At 50.1% G+C, this 19615-nt stretch overlaps 1 protein-coding gene across 1 annotated transcript in view; it reads left to right on the forward strand.

Moving 5' to 3' along the window:
* The first annotated feature begins 8644 nt into the window (after positions 1-8644).
* flrt2 (fibronectin leucine rich transmembrane protein 2) overlaps positions 8645-19615 on the forward strand; it is a 33074-nt gene continuing 22103 nt past the window's right edge. The window contains exon 1 of the mRNA XM_076138661.1: positions 8645-9066. The gene's annotated coding sequence lies outside the window, so the exon portion shown is untranslated. The remainder of the gene's footprint in view (positions 9067-19615) is intronic.

Raw genomic sequence — 19615 nt, forward strand, 5'->3', positions numbered from 1 at the left:
TTCAACATAAACCTCATTAATTAGCACTACTTTACACCGCACACATGGTTAATATTCAATAAACTACACCCCGGGAGTCGGTGTGAAAGTAAATCTGCGGCGGCGGCGGCAGGGGCGGCGGGGGGATCCCACTTGATTACAGACTTTGCGGGAGCGGCGTTTGGTGTAACGACAGGAGTTTACGCAATCTCTCAGAAATGCGAGCGTGTTTAAAAAGGTGATCTTCCCTCAGGCTGAGACTCTGACAGCTTCAACTCTCACTGCTATCAAAATACACGGGATATTCCTGAGCGGAGGCCCAAGGCTAAATACAAGGCGCAGTCGCCCGGCTCGGCCTCCCCGCGTGAAACACAATACAATAGCCAATAAATTCCTCCAACCCTTAAGCTTTGGCCTTAAAACCTTAACGCATGAATGTAAAATGAACTCACTTGTCAGGAAACACCCTTTTAGCACCGGCGGGATGAGCGGCCCGGGCGGGGAAGGGGGGGCGCTGGAGTCAATCAGGAGGCCCGGGGAAAGGATCAGGATCAGGACCTGCGTTTGGTACGATCCAAGGAGGCGAAGGAGTCCGTTTGCTAAACTTACCACGGATTACCAAGCGGGTCACTCAGTCTAAAGCTCCATGTGCCGTATTGATGTCCGGCTCCCTCCGGGTTAATCTATCCGCCAACTGAACAAACGTGTGTGTGTGTGTGTACGGTGTGTGTGGGTGTGTGTGGCTCTGCGGGCTCGCCGGCTGGACCCTGTGGGAAGATCGGCCAGCAACAAATGACATCGAATCACTTAGTGCCACATGTTCCAGGAACTTGACACCATTGATTTGGGTTATTAGACACAGACGTCTTTACGGCTCTAATACGGGAGCCACAGGGCGCTCTCTCTCTGTGTGTGTGTGTGTGTGTGTGTGTGTGTGATCAGTGCATGAGCTCCCACAGTAAATCAGCGACTCTGTTTTTAATCTTTTCACCCCCGCGGGATTGAAAATCTAATAGCAAAAATGCGGCGATTCCACTGTGTTTGGCTTTAAAATAAAACTTTTGCTGTGACCTAAAGGAGCAAATGTGTTCAGGTTAAAGCTTTACAGCCACAAATCACCAAATTTCAATCAGATCTATTTAAGATCAAGAGGAACTCAACTGTCAACGCTTCACAATCCTGTCACTGTGTGATTTTAATAGGAAATGCGGAGATACACACTGAGACACACGCTGAGATACACACAGATACACACCGAGAGAGTTTAGGAGACAACAACATTTAGCAGGGCCCTGAATCAGACGTCCTCTTACTTCTGACCCACTTTCAAACACGTTACAAACACATGGGACCTTAACCGTGACCTCCCTCGGCTCTGTGAGCAGCATTACCGCGCCGAGATAATCTAATAATTAGCGTAAGAAGTGGTGCCGTAGCGATGTAATGGCCGGGCTTCAGAGTGACAGAGTGACCTTGCTGCAGCTGCTCGCTCCGTCAGGCTCAGCCGTGCCACATTCGGCAGCTGAGGAGCCATTTTGGGGCCCGATGCATTCAACAGCTGGTGGTGCCAAAGCCCGGGGCGGGTGGACGAGGCGAGACGGTGGCGGTGGGCGGGGGTGGGGGGGGCGAGGTCGTCTGTTCTGTTAGGGCTGGTGGAAACGCGATGCAGACCATGTCGGACAAACAGGCACGAGGCCAGACGGCTAAAACAATGTTTTGCGGGGAGGAAGAGGCTCTCGCTCTCTCCCTGGATACATTTCTGAAACCTGGAATCACATTAAAGCCGCGACGCTGCCGTGCGACGCGTGTGAGCGGCCCCTGTGAGGCGCTTCAGGAATGAGGGATGACGTCTGCCCATAAAAGCGACCTGAGTGGCGTCAGATAATAGAACAAATCTGCAATTTTGAATGTTTAGACGCTGGAGGTAATGAGAGAAGGAGCCGTTTAGTGGATGACCTCTGTCTTCAAACATCTCAGACCTCCTGCTTCACCTCATTCCAGCTCACTCACTCATCCACAGCCAGATGTTCAAAGCCCCTTTTTGGTTATTCTTTCTTTCCTGGCGCTGTTTGGAGCGTTGCGGTGCTCGTTGAGCCTTCGCTTGGCTCCCAGCGACGCCACATGAAGGTGCAGCTCCCTGGGACCATGTTGATTCTTTCCTCAAATGTAAATCATCCCGGACCTCTGATCAAACACACACACACAAAGACACACATACACACACAAGCACACACACGCACTCGCTGGGTCTCGATCTTGCAACCTGCTGCGAGCGTTTGTGCCTCCCCATCCCTCCTCGCTGTTTAGACGTCACACTCGCTGTACTGTGTGTGTGTGTGTGTGTGTGTGTGTGTGCCGTGTGATTGGACCGGCGTATGCAGAGATGACGAGGCAGCTGAGCAAATGAAGGACATGCGGACGTGACACACCAGGTGGATGATGATGGCGTTGTGACGAATCACTCTGTGAGCTCAGACTCACTCACACCGATTGTGTCTTTAGACAAACAACGGAGCCTCCAGTCTTGATTTTCTGTCACAAACTTCCAGACATCATCAGCATGCATGTCGTCTCTCTCTATAGGCGCCAATCCACCGTTGGTTACATCGCTTAATTATGCACCAATATGCAAATGAACATCACACGCCACTCCATGTAATCTGCTCACGGGGTGGATAAATGTGTTTCTGAGGGTTTGAGTGTCAAGATCCTCCTGAAAAACACGGTTAATGCTAATGAAACCTGTGTGTGTGTGTGTGTGTGTGTGTGTGTGTGTGTGTGTGTGTGTGTGTGTCTCGCCCTCCCACCATATAGAGTGTGTGGTACGAGCTAACATGGCGTGCTGTATGTCTGTGTAGATCCTTAAACTTCACTTTGAATTGATCAGAAAAGTGCCTTGTTTTCACTCAGCGTGCACAGCAGCATGGATTGATGTGATTTTTTATTTGCCACGTTAACGACAATAGGAGCCTGGAACTCAGCGGACGCGTGTTCTCCTGTACCGGGCTTGTTTGTGTGATTAGATTAGCGTGGATGAGCCCATGCTGCCACGTCCTCACTGAACGCGGCGCCCACACACTTCAGCCCGGAGACCCCCCGAGGTGTGCCAATGAATATATTCAGGGATTGAAGAAAGAAGGGGGATATTATTATTCCCGACTTAGAAGTGCTGGCACAGGCTGCGGCGCTACAGGTGGGGCATTAGCTTCAGGCACGCACAGGGCAGCCAGGTAATGCACTGAGACACCGCTGTCTCAGGTCAGATCCCCTTCTCCTTTCCTGCTCCGATAAGAGAAGAAGGTCACAAAAGACGGAAGAAAGGGAAGCGTGTTAATGCAGAGCTGCGAGTCAAAGTAGCTGCCAGCACGGATTAGCCTGAACGTGCTTTGGCTCAGCTTCGATCTCCAGATGAGCGAAGGCGACGCCGTCACTTCAGACGCTTCCAAGTTTCCTCTCGAATTCTTTACGGGACCTGACGGCTGCCCCCCATACACACCTCCTTAACATCTGAGCTCCTTATCCAATCCCCTTACCTTAAACGTTTAGATGTGAGTGTGTTACCTTCAGTGTTCCAACCTGCAGATGTTTCTCAGATGCTAATCCAAACTAGCAGGGTGACTCAGGTTGTTCTCAGACGTATGGGGGAGGATTTCTGCTTAGCTGTCGCATCGTCGCGTCCCACTTCTGTTGTATTCCGGCTCAAACCTCTTTTCCCGTCACAATGACATCGCCGCACAGAGAAATTGCCTTTAACCACTCGCTGTACAAACACTTTGACGTAAACCATGCGTGAAAGCTGGCGAGGAGCGTCTTCACCCCCCCCCCCCTTCCCCCGCCCCCCCGAGCTCTATTTTAATAAAGGAAAAGGCACAAAGTATAAATGTGACACCCGGCTTTGATATAAAGCTCTGCAATCTACGCACGGCTAAACAGGCGATAACGTCGGACGTGTTAAACAGCGGCGCCGGGATCTCATAAGTATGTGCAAAGCGTCGAACCCAATATTTGGATATGAGAGGCGCATTATGCTCGGCTGCCAGCTCTGAATCTGTAAGAGGCACTTTGACTGCAGCTACAAAGGAGCCACGAGCGCTATTCACGCTTCTTTCACTGGCATCCATGACAATACATCTGCACGTCGAGTATCCGTCTCCTTTCATGTGTCTTTCCCCCCCCGGGGCTCCCAGGCCGCTATCACGGCCGCTATCCGCCGCATCCGCCGCCGTTCTGCCAATTTATTTTCCATGAGGCCGCGTCACTCAGGCTCTTAAATAATACAGCCTGAGTGCCGGTAAAAACGTTTTAGTAAGTCTAAGTAAATAGGGCCGCCTCCATATGAAAGCCGTCCCCATGGCACCGGCTTTCAGCGTCGTTTGTCGTTGTCGTCATGCGGTTGCCGTGCGGTCTGATGCTAATCTTCTCTGCGGCCTCGGCCTCTGCGACCTCGACTGAGGGCTTCAGGATTAGGAAAGAATGGGTTTGACTGTATTTAATAATATCTCTCAATGATATCTGCTATTCACCAAAATTAATTTGTGATTAAAGTCTCTCTTGGAGCGTTTTTCCCTTTTTCTAATCTGAACAATACTGGACCTGTGTGCACCCAGAGGAGGGAAACAGACCTGAGCATGGAATACATCTGGGACTAAATGGACCAGACTGGACCAGACTGGACCAGCTGTGTGTGTGTGTGTGTGTGTGTGTGTGTGTGTGTGAGAGAGAGTGTGAACTGGGTGCTGGAGAGACTCAGGGCTGTTTTTCTTTGGCGGTAGCGTGCAGCGAGAAGGTTTACGTTGTCGCCTTGCCATGCGCCGGGCGGAGGAAATGGGCCTTTATTAATACGTTTAAGAGCGTCAGGCCCCCGAGTGACTTATGAGCTATGTGAGCCCATGTGAAGGCGCATTGTCGGCAACTCTGACAAATAAAGACGCAGGCGGAGAAGAGATGGAAAGAAAAACATTCTCCAGGGGCCTCTGTGGAGCGAGAGGGAGGGGGGAGGGGGGAGGAAGGGGGCACTGGCCGGTTTTGGAGGCCCCTGTGGCGAGGGTGAGCGAGGCGTTTCAGCCGAGCCTCTGCGTTCCAGGTGTTGCTTTTTAATTGGCAATTCCATGAGCAATAAAGCATTTTGCTTACTTTTCGCTTGTAAAGTGCTTTCATTCCATCTACAAAATGATGTAATTACCCTCCATCTCTCTCTCTCTCTCTCTCTCTCCTTCCCTCTCTCTCTCTCTTCCTCCCCTCCCTCTCTCCTTCTCTCTCTCTGTCCACCTCCCCCTCTCCCCCCTCTCTCCCTCCATCTCCCCCCTCCATCTCTCTCTCCCTCTCTCCTTCCCTCCCTCTCTCCTTCCCTCTCTCTCTCCTTTCCTCTCTCTCTCTCTCTCTCTCTCTTCCTCCCCTCCCTCTCTCCTTCTCTCTCTCTGTCCACCTCCCCCTCTCCCCCTCCATCTCCCCCCTCCATCTCTCTCTCCCTCTCTCCTTCCCTCCCTCTCTCCTTCTCTCTCTCTCTCTCTCTCTTCCTCCCTCCCCTCCCTCTCTCTCTCTCTACACCCCCCCCCCCCCCCCTCTCTCTCTCTGAGCAGCCCGGTGAAGGTTTCCTGTAGTATGTTTTCATTTAGGAATCCAAACACCATAAATTCAGCTTGTGGCCGTTTGCACAATAAATGTGCACTTTAATTTCATTTCTTAGCTCTCCCGCTGCTCCGCTGTAGCTTTCCTGAGTCATATTGCTACAAACGACACAAAAAAAGGGAGAGAAAGTAAAAAATACAGGTTTGGAATGTGGTTTGATGTCTAAAGTGGGACGGGAGGCGTTTCCTCTCCGCTCACAGACGCTAATGGTGATGGATTTAGTTTTGCCATAAAGCTGCAGGAGCACATTCTTGCTCCGGTCGCAGTTTGAGGTCAGATTTTGTCGTATTTAAGTGAAAGATGAGTAAACGCCTTCGTATGCTTCTTTTTCTCCCACACTACGTTTGGCACCCGTCTCCTTTATGACATCAGACAGAAAACGGCCTCCAACGGTTTCAGAAAAAGGAACTAAGGCTCCAATTGCAAATATGCAAATGAGCTCAGTGAACCCACAGGGCGATGTTATCTTTCAGAGGTGAAAGAAAAAGGGTGTAACTCCCTCTGAGACGCAGAGAAAAGGTTAAGAGCAAAGCCAAGTGTCTGTGGGCCAAACCTGTATTGTCGTGTAACTCGAACCCGGAGTCGCTTGGCAGAGACAGATCTCGTGATCGACCTGAGGACGGCGAGTTCAGCCTGTCAGCTCGTGGCACCACTCAACATCGCCCGACAGCGGGGGCGAATAACGCAAATTCTGCCGAATCCGCGTAACCAAATAACCCAAAGGCGCCTGCGAACACGCGGAAGAGAAAGTCAAAGGCGTCCAGGCGTAGGAAACATTCCCCTCGTAAGGCCGACCTGGCAGCGCGTCTGCATATCAGACCTCCACAGCGCCTGTCACTATTCCAGCAGAGGCAACATTGCCAAAAAACACAAAAACAAGCTGTTCGCTATCACTGCGGTTCCCATGGGAACAAGCCCACAGAGGGTGTGCCCGCGCCGACGCTCATCTGCACAAACATCATGAAAGTCTACTCCCCGCAGCACGTTACACAAACCGTGAGCCCGGGCGCCGCCAGGGCCGCAGCCTCCTCCTCCTCCTCCTCCTCCTCCTCCTCCGCCCCCGGGCCCGGTTCTCCCAGCGCCGGGGCCTCACGGAGCAGCGCCGCTATCAGTGTGAGCGATTAGCCGGGCCTCCGCTCGGTGCCACGAGGGGGGAAAAGGGATCAAGATTCCTGAGATGTCGGGCCTGCAGCGCCGGTTCACACACACACACACACACTTCCTCTCCCTTAATGGAGACCACACAGATCTCCAAAAGGGGGCCGGGTGCAGCGCAGGGGTCCGGCCCCAGACGGCGGATTCAAAGGGCGGCGGAGAGCTGAGAGAGGAAAGGATGGAGTAAACAGAGCGGAGGAAGAGGAGGAAGAGGAGGAGAGGCAAAGCGGTTAACAAGCCGAGGCCAGGCCGCTTCAATCAGACACGCTTATTAAAGAGCCGAGCTGTGAGGAGGAAAGAGAATCTGATGAGGCGTCTTTGTCTTCCTCTTTCAAGTGGACGCTCCATGTCGTCACCTTGAAACGAGGAGTTAAAGCTTCGGTTCATAGCTGAAGATGATTTGATGGAGGATAGCTCTCATGTAAATACCATCAAAGGTAGTGGAGCTCAAGTTGAAGGTATGGAAAGAAGAGAAGCAGAGTGAATACATGAGAGATGTGTGTGAGAGGATTCAGCTGCTTTGTGTTTCCTCTTCCTGAATCTGAATCCAGAACTTTTAAGACCTTTTTACTAATCTCCTCTAAGGACCCTAAGGAGGATTCACTTACTCACTTCTCACATTTAAGCAACTCTTTCAAACTTTCTCACACATTTGGCAATCTCCATAGTTACGCGCTCTTTGTTTCCCCTAGCAAGTCGTCCTTGACATGTACTCGCTTCTTTATTCTTTCTTTAAAGGACATCAAATAACAGCCAACGCAACACGCCGCCGCCTTCATATCTACGCCGCCGCTCCCGGAAGAAGATCACACGGCTGGAAGCTTTTGTCTGCGTGATCAAACGGGCTTCAGGTGGTCGTCAGGAACTTTTTGTGCGTGCGGACACTTCAGTTGTCGAGGCAGAGACGAGACACAAAGCTCTGGACCCAAAGCTCCTCTCTCTCTCTTCTAGTCCCCCCTGCCTCTCTCTCTCTCTTCCTCCCCTCTCTCTCTCTCTCTCTCTCTCTCTCTCGCTCTCCCTCTCTCCCTCTCTCTCTCCGGTTCTTGACGCGAGTGAAGATGAAGATTGTCGGAGACGAGCTGAGAGAAGATGAAAAGTGAGGCAACTTCAACATCTGTGTGAAACGTCTCCTCACATCCTCGGCTGCACAAATAAAGGTAGATGTGTGTCTCGGTGTGTGTGTGCTCGTGTGTGTGTGTCCCTGCGTGTCCGTCCCGTCGCTTCCACGCCACACGTGTGCTTTAATTATAGAATCTGCATAAGTGGGACAAACATTGTGCTGCGGCGTTTGGAGACGTTACAGAAAACTTCACCCACCCCTGAGGTCTAAGTGAGCAATAAATCTGGCACTTAGAGAAAGGATCTCTCTCTCTCTGTGTGTGTGTGTGTGTGTGTGTGTGAATGTACTCGCTGTCCTCATGTCCATAGCCTCCAGTGCTGTCAAATGTGCTCTGGCCCCCACAACATCCGTAACCTCCTGACCCCTGTAACTCCTGTTTTGTTCACAGCACTCCAGACTCCTCATACGCTCCCCCACATGACTCACATGACTCACACACACACACTCACACACTCACACACACGTACACAGACACCCTCTTCTCCTCTTCACCCTCCGCTCCTCCACACTACCCGAGTAGCCTTTGACCTCCCCGGCACCTCTGTCTCTCTGCCCTCTGCATTCCCGTCAGGCTCACACACACACGTACACACACACACACACACACCCCGCCACCCCCCCGTCACTGTAACCTGAGCCCGTGATGAGATCATCGCCTAGCCCGCGGAATAAAGAGTTAAATGATACCGAAAAAAGAGAGAAAACGGAGCGAGAGAGAGAGAGTAAGAGAGAGAGAGAGTGAGAGTGAGAGAAAGAGAGAGAGAGAGGCAGGCGCTGGTGTAGGACAGGTCTGGAACTGGTTCTGTGTGTGTTTGCCAGGGCTCCTCGGGGGTTAAGTTACACTGGAGAAACAGAGGAGGAAGGAAGAGGAAGGAGACGGAGAAGAAGAAGAAGAAGAAGCTGCCGGCTCGCTCTTCCAAGTCTCAGGCTTTTGTCTCTTTCTTTCTTTCTCTCTTTTTTTTGCTGCCTGCCGTTTCCTCCCGACACACTCCGGCGGCCCCCCCCTCGCGTCGGCTCTCGTCTGAGGGAGAAGAAGAAGGAGGAGGAGGGGGGAGATGTGAGCGTAACACCTAGGAGGTCACCCTCCCTCGCTCCCTCGCTCCCTCGCTCCCTCACTCCCTCACTCCCTCGTTCCCTCGTTCCCTCGCTCCCCTGCTCCTCTGACCCCGACGTGACCAACGATGGTAAGTGTCCCTCTTTAAAAAGGTCTTACAGTGTTTGTTTGTGTATGTGTGTGTGTGTGTGTGTGTGTGTGTGTGTGTGTGTGTGTGTGTGTGTGTGCGTGTGTGTGCGTGTGTGTGCGTGTGTGTGTGAGGATAGAGAGCTGAGTCTCTCTCTGTTCTGTGCGAGCTGGGCATCATTGTGATTCACGTCTCGCTTTGTGTCAAGTATCATTAAGAGGCTTAATCACCACAAACATAATTAAACCAATCAGTGTCTCACTCAAGCTGAGTTTGGAGGGCGACTGCAGGAAAAAAAGGAACAGAAGAAGAAGAAGCTGCTAAGTGAGTGAAAGGAGCTTTTTATCCACGAGTCCAAAGCTCAAAATGAACTTTGCAAACTTTCATCAGAGCCATTAGATCAAACTGCTCACACACACACACACACACACACACACACACACATACATTATTCATGGACGCCTCGTGTTCTTTTCTGGTTCACTGGCTGTTGTCCTCTTCGTCTCCTCCGCTCGTCCTCCTGACCCGGCGCTCGTGTTCCCGTCAAGCCTCCGATGTGACAGGATTCCTCGGGAGCTCCGCCGCCGTGTAAAGGTGGAGCTCAGCGGCTAAACGGCGCGACAGCCATTATAAATATTCAAAGCGGTTTTTAAAAAAAGGCCAGATTCCATTTGTAAAAAGCTGCCACCTTCCTTCTCCTTTCTTCTGCGGAGCAATTTAAAATAATGACGCCTGTTTCCCCGCAGTAACTTCAAAATAAAAACGCTAACAATCCTAATGCTCTCATCGTTATTTAAGTGGATGTGAAGTCGAGTAAACACGCCGCCGCCGCCGCATCGCTGTGATCAAGAGCTTTCATTTTAGTTTTGTATCTTTTAACACCAAGTGTGACTGAGGAAACATGAGGACTTGGATGGATCGTATACGGGACGTTTACATCTTTGAAACCTGAGCCTTTATTCTTATTCTCTCTGCTCCTAAATGACCCAGGCTCTGATCCTCATTCGTCCAAAAGGTCAAAGGTCAAAGGCCATTAGTGCTGTGACAGAATTTGAGGATGATTTGACTGAAATATAGAAGCACCTGAATGTGTGGATTTTCCTGAATTAAACATGAAGACGAAGACAAGATCGAAATCTGCGAATATGTTCTTTAATCTTTAAATCCGTTATTTTTGGATGTAATGAGAAAATTCTGTTTTTTATAGATTCAGGTTTGAAGATTAAGTGCAGATTATTTTATATTTAGTGTATCAGCTGGGGTCAGTGTGAAACAGAGTACATTAGGGAGAGGGCGGTCGACCTTTATGGAGGGGGGGGGGTCGACCTTTAGGGGGGGGGGGGGGGGGGTTCTTCCACCTCCGACTGCTGCAGGGGACAGACGAGCTCGTCGAGCCTGTTCTCTTTTTTTCTCTTCAAGAAGAAGAAGAAGTGCATGAACGAACACATCTGACAGCTGGAATGTGCCTTTGTGTCTTAGCGGGAGGGGGAGAGAGAAAAGAGAAAGACAGAGGACAAAGTGGAGCCTCCTTTGTCCTCCTGCCGTCCACCTCAGGTCCAAGAGCGCGAGGAGGCCGAGGACCAGCCGTGACGTTACAGCTCAACGCAACAATAGAGACGTCTCACTCAGCCTAGCATGAGTCAGGACAGATAAATTGGACAGACAATGGAGCCGGACGCAGCCTTCCCCCCCCCCACACACACACCCCCGCCCATTATCTGTACAACATGCCAGCCAGATGAGGAAGAGCTTCCCACAGTCTGTACATTAGCCAGAGGAGGGGCAGCCTGTGTGTGTGTGTGTGTGTGTATGTGTGTGTGTGTGTGTGTGTGTGTGAGCTGAGTCTGCAAGAGAGTCCAGCTGACCTTTCAAGTTCAAACAAGTCCACCGGGCTGAACTTGGCCGGCTACAATAAATCACTAAACGAGTCCAACATGGAAATCAAAATCGTACATTTCCTGCCTCTTAATTATGGGACTCTTATTTTGGTAGATTACTTTCTTATTTGGACACTTAGGCCGGAGTATATCAGGGGGCCTGGCAGGGGGATCGAACCCGGCCGAGCCCCTCCGATAGCCGTGAAGGAGCGAGATGAGCGGCGGCCAAAACCAAAGCATGAATCAGACGTTGTCTGGCGCTGGACGTGACATGGGGGGGGGGCACAGAGAGGGAGAGGGGGAGAGAGGGAGGTTCTCAGGGAGCCCCGGCACAAGGAGAAGCTTGTTCCCGGCCCTCCTGCGGGCTCGGAGCAGGAGGAGATGGCCTCGGCTGGTTGAAAGACAAATAGAGGCGAATACCAGAGGATAATGTGATTACAGGCAAATGGGAGAGCGAGGGTTAATTGGAGCTAAGTGTCTATAAAAAACATCTTAATATAAACATCTGAGCGCCGGCGTCCACGTCTGCCCGCTGAGCTCCCACTCTCAAATAAACACATAATTCAATGATTCTGGAGGAATGTTACCGATGTGTGTGTGTGTCGAGGAGAAGGAACACGCAGCCGGACCGGACAGAATCCAGTCCTGGTTTTATATCACACACTCAGGCTAATGCTGTAACTCTGCATAAAAGTTAATACATGTGTAGGAAAATGTCAGGCTTAGAATATTCAAAGTTCATAAATTTTAAATAAAAAAATAAATTAATAAAAAAAAAATGTTTGTACTGTTTTTCAATTTTAGTCAGCATTTCAAAAACTACATGTTGCTTATTATATATGAAAAATATTGAAATTAACACTTTAAAATACCCAAACCTCCTCCAATTGATTAGCATTAGCACCTTGGAAAATATACTTAAAGCTAATAAATGTCATCATAAAGGTGAAACGTCTTGGTGACATCTTGGCTCACAGTATTTTAATAAATGCCTCTGAAGGCGACAAATGATTTTCCTTTCCTGAGCGAACCTTTCTGGGTTTACCGGCACCTTTTCTGATCGTACTTTACAGCTGCGGCGTGAAAAGAGGAAATCACCCCTTTGATTGCCGCGCTAACAATGCGCTGAGAAAGCCATGTAATTTCAGCCACTTAGGGACGAACCCAACCCCGTAAACACTGAGCGCAGACGTTTCTATCTGACTGTCTTTATGGATAAAGACCAGCAACTGTAAATAACAAATTACTGTAATAACAAACGGAAATGGAAGGGTCCTTTCTCTCGTCTGGGCTCTAATCCCCCTCAAAGACCTTTTCAGATCTATTAACCATCTTGAGATCAGCTTGATGGCGCTAAGTAAAGACTTAATGACTTTCTGTTCTTTCTCGTATTTCCTCCTCATTCTGCGGCGTTAGTAAAGACAAAGCGAGGCTGCATTTGTCTACATTACTTGACTTGGTGGGCCTCAGTCGTGTGTTCAGTCTCTCCTTCCTCTCTGATATTCCACACGTTTCTTAAATCAAAACAAGATGATGTCGCTTATCGCAACAATCAGAGCGTTAAGTTAAGTTATGTAATGATGTGCCAGAACCTTCCAGAGAATATGACAGAATGAGGCAGAGAACACACACACACACACACACACACACACACACACTTCACAGTAGCTTTGAGCAGATACTTCTCTGCAGTTTGAAGGCTTTGAGTCATTAACCTTGGAAAAGAGATGAATTTGAAAAAGCTAACTATCTAATTTCAAGCACATTTAATAAAATTTTTTCATGGCTTATGTGAAGGTAAACACACTTTTTTTGTGCGGTTTTTAATTTCTTAATCTCTCTGCAGGTTAGTTGAGCGCCGCATTAGAATCGAGAGAGTCCGAAAAATTTGGCGACAATTTTCAGAAACAAAACTGTGTTGTTGTGATTTAAAGGCATTGGATTTTTTTTAAGTGAGTAGATTAGATCTTGTTAGGAAGATCATGTTAGGAGATATGGCTTGTTATTGTACATCAGCTGTGCAGAGTTACGTGTCATTAGTTGCTGTGGTAACGTATGGACACGAAGCAGCAGTTTACATGAAGTCCTGCCGACGCCTCCTCTCCTCTCCTCTCGCCCCTCACACTGCAACTCTCACGGCGACGGCTTCACACACACACACACACGCTGCTGGAGCGGCGGCGGCGACGGCGGCGGCGGCCAGGTGTGATGTCACCCTCATGTGTTCCGCGTTACGATTCCGCTGAGCGACCCCGGAGCTTGAAATCCGATTCTAGGCCCAATTTTAGAAATGCGATTTGACTCAGATTTCCAACCCGGCGAGGAACGACGACACGTTTTGGCGGCGCGGACTGAAGAAAGCTAAACCTGATTCCCATCTGGATCTGCCCAAGAAATCAGACCGGGGCGCCAAGCTAAACATTTCACATACGCCTCTTTATGCGTCTTAATGCGTCTTTATGCGCCTCTTCTCGCTCTCACGCTGCAGATAAGCTGGCAGAGTCACAGTGAGGCTCAGACTCATGACTCAGCCAAAGCAGGTTGACTCAAAGGTTTAGTCAACACGATACATCAGCTGCACCTCCAAACCAAACACAGCACAGATGTGACGCCGCTGCAGAGACTTCCTGTTCACCATCATCAACAAAACGTTATTATTAAACGAGACGAGTCAGCAAAAATAAATTAATTGTTTTTAATAGAAAATTAATAGATGTGCGGATTTCTTGATTCACTGTGATGATGTCACTGTTTCTCCGCCCTCGCCGCTGCTCCTGGTCTGATGTCAACAGTGTGTTTGTGTGTGTGTGTGTGTGTGTGTGTGTGTGTGTGTGTACGTTCGTCACATGTGATGAATGTGCTGGAATGTGTTTTTATTTTTTTACGCCCTCGCTGGTTTCTGTGAATCGATTCCTCCTTTCCCTCCTTGTTTCCCTGCATGTTCTGTCCGTCTCGTCACTCCCGGCACTCTGGCAGCTCTGGCACTCGGCCGCCATTATTCTTCCGTTTTGCACGCGGCATGCTGAGTTAGCTCGCACACTCGGCCGCCCGCTGACTGATGCGCTCCCCTCCGTCCCCGCAGCTCCACGGTAATTGCTGGGTAATTGTCCGCTAATGCAGCTAGCATAGCTCCGTCTCTCATGGTGTCAGCTCAATCGTCTCCGGCGGAGTTCAGACCTTGTGGCCATAAAATCAGCACTTTTATTCCAGAAACGCAATTATTCAAATAAGCTCTGTAGAGACGAGGGAGTGGCGCCTCTCCTCCCAGTGCGCTGGACATCTCTGGCTTGTTTTGAAGATAAATTAGCCATCTTGACTGAACACAGCCTCTGGCAAAGATCCCGCCGGGCCGCATTCCACATTCACGCGACCTTTTGGCAGACCTGCCCCCGAGCCACAGCGAGTCAGAGTCCTTCCCTCACCGCGCCTCCGCTTTGCCCAGCCTGCATGATTCAAGGCCTCTCTCTCTCTCTCTCCCTGTCTCTCTCTCTCTGTCTCTCTCTCCCGCTCTCCGGCTTTGAAGTACCTTTATCTTATCGTCCTCGGCCTCCGCTCGCTGTTTACTAGTTTGATTAAACTCGGCCAGGGCTGCAGCCTGGGCTTGTGAGTTACATTTATGTGTGTGTGTAAGGTTGTTTTTATGAGGACGGACGTGACCGCGGCAGCTGCTTTGAACTTCGTCAGGACAGAGGTCGTGTTTAACAGATGTTGTCTGCCTGGACATGGACATAGATGTTGTGATTCTCCTGCCAGATAAGGATAAATGGCTTAAGTTTAATAGAACAAATGTAGGAGAGTGGTGCATTATGGGTACTGCTGCTGTGTGGAGATGTACAGTGAAGTCTCCGTGTGTTGATGTTGACATTTACGTCTTTGTTGTCGTTAAATCGGGTTTGTGTGTGTGTTGTGTCTGAGCTCTTAGCGAGGAAGATAGAAACTTTGCAGGAGCCGGCCTGCCGCTCAGCAGGGGGTAAGCACTCGCCGCTCACAGATGAGTTTTATACAGAATACCTCCAGGAATCAACTCTAAATCAAGCAGCGGCACTACAAGCTCCATCTGTGGACTCGCCTCTTATTTACAGCCCGACTCTGGATAAGAGAGGACACGCAACAACGCCGCGCTCCCAAGACGGGGAAGAGAATTGGCTTGTGCAAATGAAGGGGTGCGTGTGTGTGCATGTGTGTGCGTGTGCTTGTGTGTGTGTGTTTGTATTGAAGGAGCGACGGAACTGCTCGGAACTTTAATATCCCCAATAACGGCGGAGAGATGAGGCATCTGCTCCAGGATCCCACATGAAACGAGACAGCGTGTCAGCGCAGGGTCACCCATACATTTCCCTTCTTCTTCTTCTTCTTCCCATCAAGTGGCGGTAGGCGTGCGGGCGTGCACGGGGAGCCGGCAAGCGGAGGGAGGAGAGGGGAGGCGTGTAGATCTGTAGCACCGCCGCAGTTAGAACACGAAAACAAAATCTGCCAAATCAGCGATGGTATCGGAGGATCTGGTTCTGTTCTTGTTCTGTGGCGGCGCAGGAAAGGTTTGGACGTTTTCCCCCCGTGAGGGCATCTGGAGGAGATTAGGGTCCAACCTGACACTGCAGCCCCCCCACACACCCCCCCACCCTGTGAAACATGACTCAGGGATGAATGGAGGCTTTTAGCTCGGCGTCTGTCTTCCCACACGTTGCTCTGCTATCCTTTATTTGTCCGTCACCCAATAAAACACGCACGCCGTTATCTGATACCCGGGGAGTGCGGCTCAGCCGGTCGCTCGCCCCTCTCTCCCTCTAAGCAGCTCACACTTTATTGCTGCTGTCTACGCCGGATATTTTTATCACGCAACAAAGAGAGGAGGAAAAAAAAACAAAGATGTCACTGAAAATCGAATCACTTTGACGGAACGCAAGCAAGGCGTCTGTTCTTTCTCTTGTAACGGCAATGAGGGCGAGCGGGGGCGGGAACACGACGGAATAACTCCAGTTTGAGCTCAGCCGAGGCCAAATTACCTGCAGAGGAGTTTGTTCGGTGTTCTGATCCAGTCTGGGCCTCTGAGGGTTTTGGATCCTGGTAGTTAGGTCTTAGGCCTCCGAGGGGGGCGGGGCCTAACCCGTATCACCGACGCCACCTGCAGTTAGAGCAACACTGAGTTGACCGCCGCTCAGTCGGCAAGTAGCTCTGAGGTGGGCGAGTCCCAGTGATGTCAACACATCCCCGTTGTGTTGACGTTGTGTTACGACCCGGTCAGACTTCCATCGCCCAGTTTATCCCAAAGCTGTTGTCTTCTCGGTGTAATTGCTAGAGTAGATGCTGCCGCCTCTCTGCTGTCCACGTCTTTGGCACTTGTTTGTTTTTTTTTATCGTGAGAAAATGTGCAAGGCGAGGAAGTGACTTGACATCATACACACACACACACCTGCACACATACACGCACACACAGGCATATCTGCTGGCCTGCGTGCTCAGCCTGACAAACATTACCTCTGGGCCCTGAGGATATGTGTGTTTGTGAGCGTGTGTGTGTGTGTGTGTGTGTGTGTGTGTGTGTGTGAGAGAGAGAGATCCTACATTGTTTCCATTTCTTTAAACCGAGCAGAGGCAAGAACAGTCCCAGTTTATGATTTAATGATCATTTAAAAGCACATTCGGGTTGCCAGATTCTTGTGCGTGTCTACAATTATCAGCCAATTAAAATCCCCCAAAGTTTCCGTGACCTTTTCATCACGATTTGATTTAAAACAGCCTTTACAATTAAGGCCATAATTCATGTTTTTTGCAGATGACTCGGTACTTTAAATGCGACCGTGACGATTCATAATTTTCGTAATTACACTAAAAAAAAAAATCGTAAAATTGTCTCCTAACAACCACCAGTGGCAGACGTAAACATATCTTAAATGTTTTCACGGCTGTGTCTTTCTTGACTCTACCAGATTGTAACAGTTCTTAAATCGTAAAAAAACTTCCATGTCTTTTCCATCACGACTCAGAAAAGGAATTCTGCATCATATCCAGAATCGAGAATCGGTTGCGTTTATTGTCAATCAAGTTGTGCCGTTGTGGCTTGGAAAGCACATATTTTCCAGAATGCAAAACAGTCCAAACAATCCATCGCAGGGGGTCGGCGGGACATTAAAAGGATATTAAAAAAACAAGGCAATCAAATCTGGCAACCCAAACGCTGACTTATCCCTCAAATATGTCTCCGCCATTTCATCGCGGCGCTCCACTTCGACATTCTAAATATTTTCTCAGCGTGCCTTATTAGAGAGCGGTTCCCCGAGTCTCCCACCGTCGTCTTTGAGAGCGTGCCACCGTCCCTGCGCACCGCCGCCGCTTTCGGTTTCAACGCCGTCAGCACATCGGGGCCTTCGCAATTGCTTCCTACTGCAATTTATTACAGCCAAAATTGAAAGATTCCACGGCCCGGCTCGGTTTGTGTTGGCGCTCCGACACGCCGCCTGGTTACTTACAGTCATTTACTCGACCGCTCCCTCTCTCTCTCTCTCTCTCTTTTACATGGCTACAGCTGCTGAGTTGTCCCCATCTGGGTTTCTGTAGTTTTTGTAACCAACTCCTCGGATACAGACGGGAGCGGCGGCTGAGGGCGGGCGGGAGGGAGGGAGGGCGGGAGGCAGAAATTGCTGTTTGCCGCTTTTCCAAAGCAAAGAAGAGAATGGCGGCGGTCCCATTAGTTGACCCCGCGGGCGAGCTCTCATATAGGCTTACCAGCGTCAAAGGCGTAGGAATATGCGGCGGAGCGGCATCAAAGCTGCAGCGGCCGGGAGTTCAGCTGATAGCTTGCGGTGACATCGCCGCTGCACTCTACCGCCGTCATTACAGCCAGATCCCTCACATCGTCTATTTATAATCAATTTTCCATTGTGAAAACATAATGCGTCTCTGTCTCCCATGTGTTTTCGAGGAGCGAGAGAGAGAGAGGGAGAGGGAGAGGGAGAGAGAGAGAGAGAGAGAGAGAGAGAGAGAGAGAGAGAGAGATGGGGACAAGCAGGAGGAGGAGAGAGAGGAAGAAGGGAGCTTGGTTAAAACCCGAGTTGTGTATTTTGCGAACACACACTGGGGGAGGAAATTACCCAACAGGGAGCGTTCACATAAACGGACCCAGACGGTTTAGACCAGGCCGTTTCTCTGAAACCGGCTCCTGCTTCAGATCCGTCCCTGCTTTGAAATCGCAGGGGCGTTATTTTTGCGTCATCACGGCCTCATTTATACGCTCAGAGCTTTGCCAGCCGGCCGGCCTGTGGGTCGGGCGGTCGGTGTGTGAGGAGGGATCGTTCCGTCCGCTGCCATTCTCTCAGGAATGCTTTTACAGCGAGATCACAGCCGGTGTCGCTTTACACATTTTTTGCGTGTCACCATATCGAAAACGCACCCGCGGCTGGAATTTGCTTTCGCTTCGGTTTGATCGAGGAAGGAGACGAAGCATTGGTGTGTGTATGTGTGTGTGAGTGTGTGTTCTGGTTTCACTGCCTCCTCCCTGAGACACGGCGTTCTTGATGGAGGTGATGAACCCCCCTGAGATGCAGTGACGCTCTCTCTCTGTGTGTGTGTGTGTGTGTGTGTGCATCGTGTTATGTGTCTCCGAGTCGCCGTGCTGTAAGAGGAAGAGGAGGCAGCTCGAGCCCATTACCGCGACAGGGATATATGACCCCACGGCGAGACAATAGGGGTCAAGTGCTCGGCTTTTCCCTGCATCCTAATGGCTAATGCTCATTCAGGGACACACGGATGAGGTTGTCGGCCTCGCGTCTCCTCGAGGCGACAGTCATAAGCCTGAAGGTGTATCCAGTTTTAGAAATGATGCAGGTTAAGAGAAGAGGACGCCATCGTTGACCTTTCCGTTAATCCCTCTCCGCCTCTGGTTCACCCACAACATTAGAAAAGCGAGGAGAAAGCGGTGACACGGCGCCCGCCCAGGTTTTCTCGGGTTTAATTAACTTTAGTGTGATAATCTTTGACATTTTCGGGGGACAGATTTCGACTTTACATCTCTCAAGTAGAAATGAGTCAAAAGTGTTTGTGGAGGAAAAGAAGGAGACTCGTTTTCCCTGAGGAAGAGAAAGTGACGCTCGCTATTTCCAGCAGGAGGAAGTGGAAGGTTTGGATGCAAACAGATGTGAGCGAGAGCAGAGGGAGAGGAGACGGACACGTTTGACTGACAGGCGATCGGATTTTTTAGGTGGTATAAGACAAAAGGAGGTATAAGACAAAAACGTGGATTGTCACGTTCAAGTTCAACAAATCGCGGAAAACCATCTGCCCAAACAAAACACCCAAACTTCCTGTCGGTCTGACTTTACGCACAAACTCAGCCTGGATCAGAACGTTCGGAGTTAAACGCCAAACGACGGCGTGATCGGAAACAAAACTGGAAAAACTGGATCTCCTCTGAAACTCCTCTGATTCTCTTTACTTTGCTGACGTAAAATTATAATAACTACTCAGTGACACAACATGACATCATTAATATCTCTGATGTCATCGTTGGTGGCTTCGCCTGTTCCTCAAACAAGGTCAACCTCCAGCGGGTCAAAAGGAACGGCAGGAGTTTGTTCCCTCTCATCTAGTCTTCAAGCCAACAACGTTTCATCCCTTACGATAAACATCAGCAAAGAAGAAGAGAAAGGCGCCGGCCGCTGCTCCTGATGTCGCCGTCTCCG

This window comes from Genypterus blacodes, unplaced genomic scaffold (assembly GCF_046128005.1).
Source record: "Genypterus blacodes isolate CSIRO-AG114 ecotype Tasmania unplaced genomic scaffold, CSIRO-AGI_Gbla_v1 ptg000392l_1, whole genome shotgun sequence".
NCBI lineage: Eukaryota > Metazoa > Chordata > Actinopteri > Ophidiiformes > Ophidiidae > Genypterus > Genypterus blacodes.